The following is an 11,426-nucleotide window of genomic DNA, read 5'->3' on the forward strand; positions in this document are numbered from 1 at the left end:
AGTTAGGAATTTGCGTTTTGATTAAAATCCCACTGATGATGCACAATTCGCTCACTTCCTCGTGTCTGATGAGGTGGCTCGAACTGAGTCCAGACCTGGCAATGGTGAGCTGTGATGCCGAGCTAGGAATCCAAGTTGAGATGTTGTAAAGAGAGATAGGTTAGAGTACTTGGGTATGTTTTACCTAGGAAAACACTCCGATGCTTAAGTCAGAGAGGAGATTTGATGGGAATCTTTGAGAGAGTTCAAGTGCTTCAGTGTGCATACCTTTCAAAGTGATCATGGGTTCTTTTTATAGTTATTAGTTGTTCAGGTGCCATTGGACAATGTCTTTGAGTTTTCTATGGAGTTGTTTCTGTAGTTTGAGGGGGTGTTGGACCCTTAGTTGCTAAATTCGCGTGGCGGTTACAAGTCGCCCACGGGTCTTGTGGTGCATGGTTCAATGAGTTGTTCCTGTAGTTACGGTAACGGTGCTAGAACGGACATGGCACATGGGACGGTTCTGGGGCGAGATGTCATTGTCGGTGGGCCGAGCTCGCCTCGACTCGGTCGTGCACTTGTTATAGACTACCACGTGCTAAACCGGAGAGCTGTCTCACTGAGTTAGACGCTGTGTTGCTGACAACATCCATGTGTCCGCCGTTGAGTGGGTTGACCAAAATTCCCCTCATCAATTGCCCCCCACTCTTGAGTCACTACCTAGTAGGCGAAGAGAGTAAAAGTTTCTGAGGAAATTTTGGTTCGACTTGCTTTGTTCTCAAGTTCAGTTCACTTTTTCGGCCGGCCTAGTTTAGTTCACCATTATCATGTTGGTAGAAATTTCAAAATCGCGATCCCCCTCCCCTTTTTAAATTTTCGAGATTGGCACGCTAAAGGTTCGACGTGCGTGCCTGTCTTCAACTGTCAACAGCCTATTAGGCGCAGGTGCCACTTGATCGTGAGAGGCGTGCTCTTATCAAATCATCTCCAAATCTGGGCTACTGATTTCCTTCCTGCAAGATTTAAATATGGGGGCCCTCGAGGTTTGGGCTCTTGTTGCTGAACTACTAAGGCAAGCTCTATTCTCCGCAAGCGAGCTGTATTTTCTTCCTTTGCTAAGTTCAATGACTATCGTTTAGAGTCCCTCCTAGCGTTTTCTATTAAGTACTTCCTCCATTCTCAACATGTCTCACAATTCTGGTGAAAATAGAGTTCATTATAGTGGGAGTCATCTAGCTCCTTCGGTGAAGAGTCTTTTGAGACCTTTTTTGATGAGGCTTTAGTAGGCAAGCGGGAAGAGGTTGAGGCTACAACGGGTTAATTCAGGGGGATCCAATTGTCAGGGGAAGAAATAGTAGAGTTGTGTCATAGGTATGAGGTCACAAATGAGTAGCAACGGATTGTGCCTGGTCCTAGTAACTATCCTTGGGAGCATGGCCACGAGGGGCTATGTGTCTATGAGGAGTCCTTGGCGGCTGGTCTTTGCTTTCTCTTTCATCCTTTCATTGTTGCAGCCATGAGGCGTTATTGGGTGTCTTTGGGCCTGCTTGCCCCTAATGGGGTTAGGACACTGATTGGGATGATCAGTTTGTTCCATCACCGCAGATTTCCTCTAAGCATCGAGGCCTTCTCGACTTTGGTGCACATGAAGTGGGTTTTGGATCCCTTCTATTTCTATCTTCCCTTCCGTAGCGGGAGAAAAATTTTTAACTTCCCAAATAAGGTTAGGAATGGGAAGCAACGATTCCTCTTTCTTGAGAAGGCAAGTGGCTGGGACTGCGAAACTGCCTGGTACAGTAGTCCTCAAAAGGTTGCTGAGTGTAAGGATGACAAGATACGAGACGTTGTTCAATGGCTCGTTTGAGAATGTGTTAGGATTGGGGATTTTTTGGTTGAGCCAATTCTTGTGTAGGCGGGCCTGAGTCAGATAGGTGGGTCGGATGTCTGGCCACTTATTGCACATTTAGTTCAGGTTGCTTGTCTATTTATTTCTCCCTTCGATTTGGCAACTGATATTCTTTTCTTCTCGCAGGTATGGCAAGCTTGGCTTCCATGATGTCTGCTGATGTTGAGTGGAGGTTTGCCTGCAAGAAGCGCCAAGCTGAACGTAGGCTATCGGGGGGTGGAGCCTCTTCTTCTGGGACTCCTCCCATTGTCGACCTGGAAGGGGAGGGGGACCCGATGCTCACAGAGTAGGATTCTTCTAGCCCTTAGCCTGCACGGGAGGTGGGCCCTTATCTCTTCGATGCCCCCCCTTTTATCCCTTATATTCCTCATGTGAAAGTAATTGGTTGGTCGAGTAACACTCAGGTGGCACTTCAAATCAGTAGGGGCATTCTTCTTCTGGTGGACATGCAACGGATCAGCGAGATGGATCTTGCGGAAGCTGGGGCTCAGATGACCCAATGCATCAAACAAGTTTATTGCTTTTTCTTTATGGTTTTTTTTTTTTATTTTGCTTTTCTCTCTTAGAGGTGCCTTAGCCCTGCTTTTCTTTTTGTAGGAAAACTCTTATGGCCAGGCCTTGCTAGATCGTGCTTACTCAAGTTAGAAGGAACAAGCTAGTCTACAAATCAAAATTTCTTTGCTTAATGCCGAGGTGCAGAAGCTCAAGCTGGACTCGGAGGGGGAGCGTGTGGAGCGTCAATGCTTGCAGCGTGAGCTACCGGAGGTGAGGTCAAAGTGTTCCTAGAAGGAGTGCCCAGGGGCTGAGCAGGCTAGGGAGGAGGCAGTTCCTTCTTACTTGAAGTCTCCCGCGTATGAGAACCAGCGAGCGTTGGATGGTATCCCTTTGATGAAGAAGGGTTTCAAGCTATGTCGTTGCTACCTTAAGTCCCTGTTCCCCGACCTCGATGTCAGCTCCGTTACTTCATAGAAGGTCCCACTCGAGCTCGTCACACAAGTGGACAGGGAGCCACTGACCCCGAATGAGGAGGAAGATGATGAAGAGCGGTTTGAAGGAGATGGCAAGGAGGCTCAGGATGATGTTGGTGGTGATCAGTAGCCTGCTTCTCAACTCGGTCGTGGAATTTGTGGTGGTCTTGGTGATTCTCTTAGCTGTTTCGGGGGCTTTATGCTCCTATAAGATCATGGGGCCTACCTACCCCGTATTGTCTGAACTTATCAAACCATTTTATTAAGGCGGCCACTTGGCTTGCCTCTTGTAGGGGAGGGGGGTTATGGTTCCTCCTTTTTCTTTTTCAGCAATAAAGGAGATTGTTTCCTTTAGTAGAAATCACTGATTATAAATTTAGTCAAAGTTATTATAAAGGGAAAGAGGAGGAAGATGAAGATTTCAGCAGTAGAGATGAAAAGAGAAGGAGAAAAGAGTAGGAAGTCAACCAGGATTCTTAGATTAACCCTAGCCACCAACCCCTCATTATATTTATATTTAACTTAAATGATGAGATATTACAAGGATGCCCTTAGTGGGCAGCTACTAATGTAGCTGAATAGTCACAACTTAAAAACATAAACTAATGGGCCACCCAACAACTTCCTAACTAAATAACTTAAAATAAGAATAAAAACAACTAGGCCCAACTCAACACTCCCCCTCAAGTTGGGAGTATATGCCATACATTCCCAACTTGCGTAGATCATGCTCCGACTTGTTCTTTTTAACACCTTTTGTGAGAACATCAATGAGCTGCAGATCAGAAGTAATGTATGGAAGACAAACTTCTCTAGAAGTCACTCTTTCTTTGATAAAATGTCTATCCACTTCAATGTGCTTAGTTCGGTCATGCTAGACTGGGTTATGGGCAATGTTAATTGCTGCTTAGCTATCATAATACAACATAATAGGTTCTTCTGCCTGTACACCAATTTCTGGGAACGGATCCAAAGAAGTTCTAAGACTCCTTGTGCCATGGCCATATGCTCAGCTTCAGCACTTGATCTTGCCACCATTGTTTGTTTCTTACTCTTCCATGAGACAAGGTTACCCCCAACAAGGGTGCACACTCCTAAAGTTAATCTCCTGTCATCAAGGCATCCTGCCCAATCTGCATCTGTATAAGCCTCTAGTTTCAACTATACATGATCAGTAAACAATATGCCTCTGCTCGGGTGTCCCTTCAGATAAGCAAGAATCCTATCAACTGCCTCCCAATGCTAGACTCGTGGAGCATGCATGTATTGACTTACCACACTTATTGCATACTAAATGTTTGGTCTTGTCCTACACAAGTATAACAGCCGACCCATAATTCTCTAATATCTCCCAATGTCCTTTATTGGCTCACCTTTTGATGCATTGATTCTATGGTTCTGATCAATATGGGTACTGATTGCCTTCATTTCAAGCTTCTTTGTCTCTTGAAGAAGATCCAAGACATACTCCTTTGAGAGATAAAAATTCCATGTTTTGATCTTGCAACTTCAATGCCTAAGAAGTATGTCAGTTCTCCAAGATCCTTAATTTCAAATTCTTTATGTAGATTCCTTTTCAAACAATCAATCTCACTTAGGTCATTCCCTGTGACAATAATATCATCCACATAAACAATTAGGACTGACACCAAAGATCCCCTTCACTCCACAAACAAGGTATGATTGGATTGAGTCTGAGTGTAGCCAAAAGCAATCAAGGCCTTTCTGAATTTGTCAAACCATGCTCTAAGAGATTGTTTCAAGCCATAAAGTGACTTCTTAAGCCTACATACTTTCCCTTTTCAGCATCACTGTAAAAGCCAGTAGGAAAATCCATATACACTTCCTCTTGTAGATCCCCCCATTTGGGAAAAATATTCTTCACATCAAGTTGAAACAAGGGCCAAGAGTATGAGGTAGCAAGAGAAAGAAGTATCCGAACAGAGGTCATCTTTGCAACTGGTGCAAAGGTCTCTAAGTAATCAATGCCATAGGTCTGTGTGTACCCTTTTGCAACAAGTCTATCCTTGTACTTTTCTTTACTTCCATCTACCTTATATTTTACTGTGTAAACCCATCTACATCCAATTATCTCCTTGCATTCTAGTAGATCCACAATGTCCCATGTCCAATTCTTAATCAAAGTTGTCATATCTTCTTGCATAGTTGTCTTCCACTCAGGTTTAGAGAGAGCCTCACTAACACCCTTGGGTATAAACATTGAGTCAAGAGAGGAAAGAAAAACACAGTAGGAAGAAGAAATTCCACTGTAGGATAAGTATTGTGAAATACAATGACCAGTACACTTTCTCTTCCCTTTCCTAAGAGCAATAGGGAGATCGAGGTTATCTATAATAGGGTTAGTAGAATCAGTGGGAACTGAAATAGTAGCGGGACGAAGAGGAATACCTGAATCCATATTAGTTGAATGTGGAGTCTCCAAGGAACCGATAGGAAGTGATGTGAGTTCCGATGTAGTGGAATCAACCTCCTTGTGAAGTCTCTGTCGTAAGTAATGCTGAGAAGTAAGATGCAAAGGAGGTGGTAAGGTAGGTGACACAAGAGAGTCAAGCACAGGAGTAGACACAGGGACTGGAACTAGGAGAGGAATAGACTGTTGACTCACTTCCCCAAAACACTCCCCTTGAGAAGGATTCTTTGAGAAGAAGTATGTGAATTCAAAAAAGGTGACATCCATGGTAACATATCGGCTCCTAGAGACTGGATCATAGCAGTAGAACCCTTTCTGATTTTCTGCATATCCAAGGAAGACACACTTCTTTGCCTTGGAATCAAGCTTCAAGCGGTGGGGACCAAGGATATGTGCAAAGCAGACACACCCAAACACCCTGAGAGGAATATGTAACATTTCCCCCTTAGGAAAAAGGAGACTGAATGGGGTGTTGAATCCAAGTATATGAGATGACACCCTGTTAATCAGATATACTGTTGTGAGAACTGCATCACTCCAAAACTGAACTGGAACTGTAAATGTAATCATCATGCTTCTAGCAGTCTCAACAATGTATATGTTCTTCCTTTTTGCAACACCATTCTGTTGTGGACTGTAGGGACAAATGCTCTGATGGACAACACCATATTCTAACAAATATAAGGCATGGTGTTTTTCAAAATATTCCCTAGCATTGTCTGATCTGAACACCTTTATTCTTGTTCCAAACTGTGTTAGCACCATCTGATGAAATTGCCTCACCAAGGATGGTACTTCATCGTGGGATCTCATTAGGTAAATCCAAGAGTATTGTGAGAAATCATCCACAAATAAGAGAAAATATTGATAACCTCCCATTGAAGGAACATGGTAAGGTCCCCATACATCAGAATGAATAACATCAAAAGAAGAAGAGCACCTTTTATTACTAGGTTTAAATGAATGTCTAAAATGCTTTCCAAGTTGACAACCTTCACACTCCAGACTCGACAAACTAATAGACTTAAAAATTTTTGGAAACAAAAGACTCAAAGAAGAAAAAGGTAAATGGCCTAAACGATTATGCCAAACCATAATTTGACCCACAAACCTTGATTCACTATCCCTGCTAACATGATGGTTCTGATGATGAGGAAGCACATCCAGGAGGTAGATCCCATTCACTTCATGACCACTCCCAATAGTCCTCTTGGAATCCAGATCCTGCAAAATACAATGACCAGGAGAAAAAATTATTGAGCAGTTCAGGTTCTTAATCAAACTACTAACAAATAACAATTTCATGCTCAATCTAAGAACATGAAGGACAAAGGGTAGAGAAATAGAATCTCTAATCTTGACAGATCCCTTCCTAGCAATGGGAACATGGGATCCATCAGCTGTGGAGACCCTATCTCTGCTAGGACAGAACTGGTAAGAAGAAGAAATAGTAGAGCTATGGGTCATGTGCTCTGAGGCTCCAGAATCTATAATCCAAGGAGGTCCCTCCTTACTTGAAGTAGAAACATAATTTGCAATGATGTGTGAACTACCTGTGTGGTCATCTTTGCAGATTGTGACCATTCTAAGTAATTTGCACCATCCAGCTTAAATGTAGTAACGGTCCTAGTCCCGAAAAGGTCTCTAACACCTCCTCTCGCTGGTCCTATTTCACTCTCGGGCTTATTTTCAACTCTGTGACCCTTCATGCTTCTCAAAAAGTGTAAAGAAAATACTGAAATTTGCAAGAAGATCAAACAAAACACTTTTGGAACCAACAACACCTTTCTAGTGTCCTAAACTGTCTTTCCACAAAAGATTCATTTTTTATGGGATGGGAGAAGAGAGAGAAGAGGCAGTCGCTCTCTCTAGAAGCCTCCAAATCAGGCAGGACTCGAACCGCCCCTTGCAGAAAACTCCAAGGAACCCTAAAAAATTAGGGCACCACTTCCTAGGTCAAAATTGAAGAGTCCAATAGAAACAGAACTATTCCCCTTTTTCTAGTTTTTCCTAATTTTGGTGAGAAACCCTAGACCAGCTACAGGGCACACAGATTCACAAAAAAATCCAAAAACTGGGCTTACTTGAGATCTTTGATCAGCCTCTTAAATCACCATGTAGTCGGTCGATCTAGGGTGGCATGAGAAAATAACTCAAGGAACCTTCAGCCTACTCTGATACCAAGTAGAAACCACTGATTGGAGATTTAGTCAAATTTCTTATGAAGGGAAAGATGTGGAAGATGAAAATTTTAGCAGTAGAGAAGAAAAGAGAAGGAGAAAAGAGTAGGAAGTCAACCAGAATTCTTAGATTAATCCTAGCCGCCAACCCCTCATTATATTTATACTTAACTTAAAGGATGAAATATTACAAGGATGCCCTTAATAGGGCGGCTACTAAGGTAGCTGAACAGTCACAACTTAAAAAACATAAATTAATGGGCCTAAAGCCCAGCAACTTTCTAACTAAATAACTTAAAATAAGAATAAAAACAACTAGGCCCAACTCAACACCTTCAATGTTTTGTGCTTGTCTATTCTGTGTAACTTAGTTGCATTGTGTGGTTTTGGGTTTATCTATTGCTTTACGCTTACCTATAACCCATTGACTCGAAACTGCCAAGCCTTGGGTCTTCGTAGGATTGCTCTATTGGTAACTTTAGCTTGCCCATTGGCTTGGGGGTGTGCTACCGACGTGAATTTCTACCTTACTCCCATTTGGCCGCACCAATCTTGAAACTTAATGTCCTCAAACTGCTTTCCATTGTCAGGGACTAGTACTCTTGGTAGGCCAAATCGACATACTATGCTCTGCCAGAAAATTTTTTTGATGCTGCAAGCTATTATTGTTACTAAAGGTTCAACTTTCACCCATTTGGTGAAGTAATCCACGACTACTACCAAAAATTTCTTCTACCCTTTACTTGGTGGAAAGGGTTCCAACAAGTCTATGCCCTACTGCGCATATGGCCACAGGTTGGTTAAGTATCTTAAGTCGGCCGCAGATTGATGTAAGATGTTCGCATGCCGTTGACATTCATCGCACCATTGGACTAGCACGACTGAATCTGCTTTCATGGTGGGCCAGTAGTATCCTTGTCGTAAGGCTTTCTGGGTGAGGGCCTTACTCCCCAGGTGTCCTCCGCAAAGGCCCTCGTGGATTTTGTGTAGAACTTGGCTCGCTTTAACTCGCCTTAGGCATCGTAAGTAGGGTAGTGTGAAGGATTTTTTGTCAAGCAACTTGCCTACTATCACGTATTAGGTTGCCTATTGCTCTATTTGCCGAGCTATGTTTGTGTTCCTTTCTATCGGTAGCATTCTGTGTCTTAGGTAGTTGTAGATTGGGTTAATCCGGCTTGGCTCTACACTTGTGATTCTAGTGATCTCTTCACTCGTCCTCTCTATCAATGGGTGGGGTAGCTCTTCTATATGGATGGTTCATTTTTTGAGTCAATCGTGCACGCAAGTTTAGAAAGGGCATCAGCCTCTGTGTTTTCCGATCTCAGAATTTGTTGGAGATACCAAGAGTCGAAATCAGTAAGGAGCTCTCTTACTTTGGCAAGGTATGTTTCCATGGAAGGTTCCCGTGCTTCGTAGTCCCCGTTTACCTAATTTACGACGAGTTGTGAATTGCTACATATCACTATGTGTCTAGCTCCCACTTTTTTTGCCAATGCTAAGCCTGCAAGTAGAGCCTCATATTCAGCCTCGTTATTCGATGCTTGGAATTGAAACCAGAGTGCGTATTCTAGCTTTGTCTCATAGGGTCTATATAGCATTAACCCAGGTTTGTTCCTGCCTTGGTTAGATGAGTCATCTACGTGAAGTATCCAAGGCTTCATATCCCAGCTCGCTATCTCGCGAGGAGGGGGCGCCATGCTGGATGGAGTTCCCACTTCTAACTCTATCTGCTAGGACCTGCATTTTATTGTTGCATGTGGTTTGAACTAGATATCATATTCATTGAGCTCAATTGACCATTTGATGAGCCTCCTTGAGATCTCAAGCTTCAGGAGGACTTGTTTCAGAGGTTGGTCAGTTTTGACCACTATGGTGTGGGCTTGGAAATAGGGCCTTAACTTTCACTCGACTAGTGTTAATGCAAAGATGAGCTTCTCTATGTTGGGGTACCTTGTTTTGACGGCATGGAGGACCTTGCTGACATAATGCACAGGTCGTTGTACTTCTCACAAGGGTTGAGTTTATCACCTCATCACTTGTAGAAAGGTAGAGTTTGAGCTCGTCTCCCACCTTTGGCCTGGTCAATAAGGGTGGCGAGTTGAGGTATTGCTTTAGTTCGTCAAAGGCAAGTTGGCATTCTTCAGTCCACTTAAAGGCCTGGTTCTTTTTTATGGCCTTGAAAAAGGGAAAGCACTTCCCATCTGATTTAGACATAAATCGGTTTAAGGCTACTATTCATCCTGTTAGTCTTTGGGTTTCTTTAACCGACCTAGGTGGTCTCATGTCTAGGATAGCTTGAATCTTCTTAGGGTTGGTCTCTATACCGCATTGGCTGAAAAAGTAACCTAAGAACTTGCCAGAGGTTACACCAAAAGCGCACTTGTTTGGGTTTAATTTTAAGTTATGTTTTCGTAGAACATCAAACACAAGATTTAAATTGGAAACTAGATCTTTTGGAAAAAAGCGTTTTCACAACTATGTCATCGACATAACATTCGACATTATTGCCAATCAACTAAAACAAACAAAGTTTACTAAGCGTTGATAGGTCGCCCTGGCATTTTTCAAACCGAACGACATGACCTTATAGCAGTATAGACCTATCTCGGTGGTGAAAGCGGTTTTCTCGCAGTCTTCTAGGTCCATTAGAATTTGATTGTAGCCTGAATATGCGTCCATGAAACTGAGCAGTTCATACCTTGAGGTCACATCTACTAGGCGATCTATATTGGGTAAGGGGAAGCTGTCTTTTGGGCAGGCTCGATTTAGGTCTGTAAAATCTATGTACATCCGCCATTTGCCTTTTGCTTTCTTTACTAGGACCGGATTGGCCACCCAACTCAGGTACTAGACTTCCTCTATGAAGTTCATTGCTAACAAATTCCTCACCTCCTTTTTTACTATGTTCCACCTTTCCGGGGTAAGGTTTCTCTTCCTCTGCCGTATTGGTCTAACTATAGGGTCCACATTAAGCTTATGAGTTACCAAACTAGGGTCTATACCAAGTATTTCAATAGCTGACCAGGCAAAAACATCTAAATTGTTTAATAGAAAGCTTAACAATTCGGATCGTAAAGGTTCCTTCAGGTGGGCTCCTATCTGGAGTGCAAGATTGGTCATCATAGAATTGCATTATATGGTGATGCAACAACCACTACCAAGAAATCGTGTTCAAAACGTATCATGTGGAGTGAAGAGCTCACCTCGATCGATAGCCTAATCCTTCCAATTGGGTGAACCACTTCGCCACTGAATCCCACTAAGGGTACGTTGGTGGGCTACATGTCACCTTTGCTAAGTTCCATCCTATTAAAAGCTTCTATGAACAAAACGACTGTCGAGCTACTTGAGTCTATCAGGATCCTCTTCACCTTGAAATCGTTGATGAGTAGTTTTACCAATAGGGCATCATCATGGGGGTATTGAACCCCGCGCATATCGTCTTTTGTAAAATAAATGATTTCCTCCTTTTGGAGACGCTTACATGGTTGGTTGTCCTCTTGCTTCAGTTCTCGCAATGCGTTCTTTTCAACTGATGTGGCACAACTTTCTATTATTGATCCCCCAGTAATTACGTTTGTGGTCCCTCGGACCTACCTTTCCTGTGTTTTCTTATCTTACGTAGTTTGGTCCTACTGCCCAGTGTTCTGAGGCGCCTCCTTGCTAGTTCCCGCTTCAGGCTGTCGTTCATCCTTGATGAAGCATCTCAAGTAACCTCATTTGATGAGGTCTTCTATTTTGTTCTTTAAATTCCAATAATGCTCAGTGTCATGTCCGAAATCCTTGTGGAAATGACAATACTTATTTGGATTCCGGGTGTTGGGGTCTCCCCTCATCTTGGGAAGCCACTTCACGTAGTCATTGGACTGAATTTGCATGAGGATATCCTTCCTCTTGTTATTTAATGGGGTAAACACCCTCGTGTATGCCAGTGGTGTTGTTGTCCACTGCCTTGTCCTTCT

Source organism: Nelumbo lutea, chromosome 6, assembly GCF_056320005.1.
Source record: "Nelumbo lutea isolate HS-2025 chromosome 6, American lotus-T2T, whole genome shotgun sequence".
In the NCBI taxonomy this organism is placed as follows: domain Eukaryota; kingdom Viridiplantae; phylum Streptophyta; class Magnoliopsida; order Proteales; family Nelumbonaceae; genus Nelumbo; species Nelumbo lutea.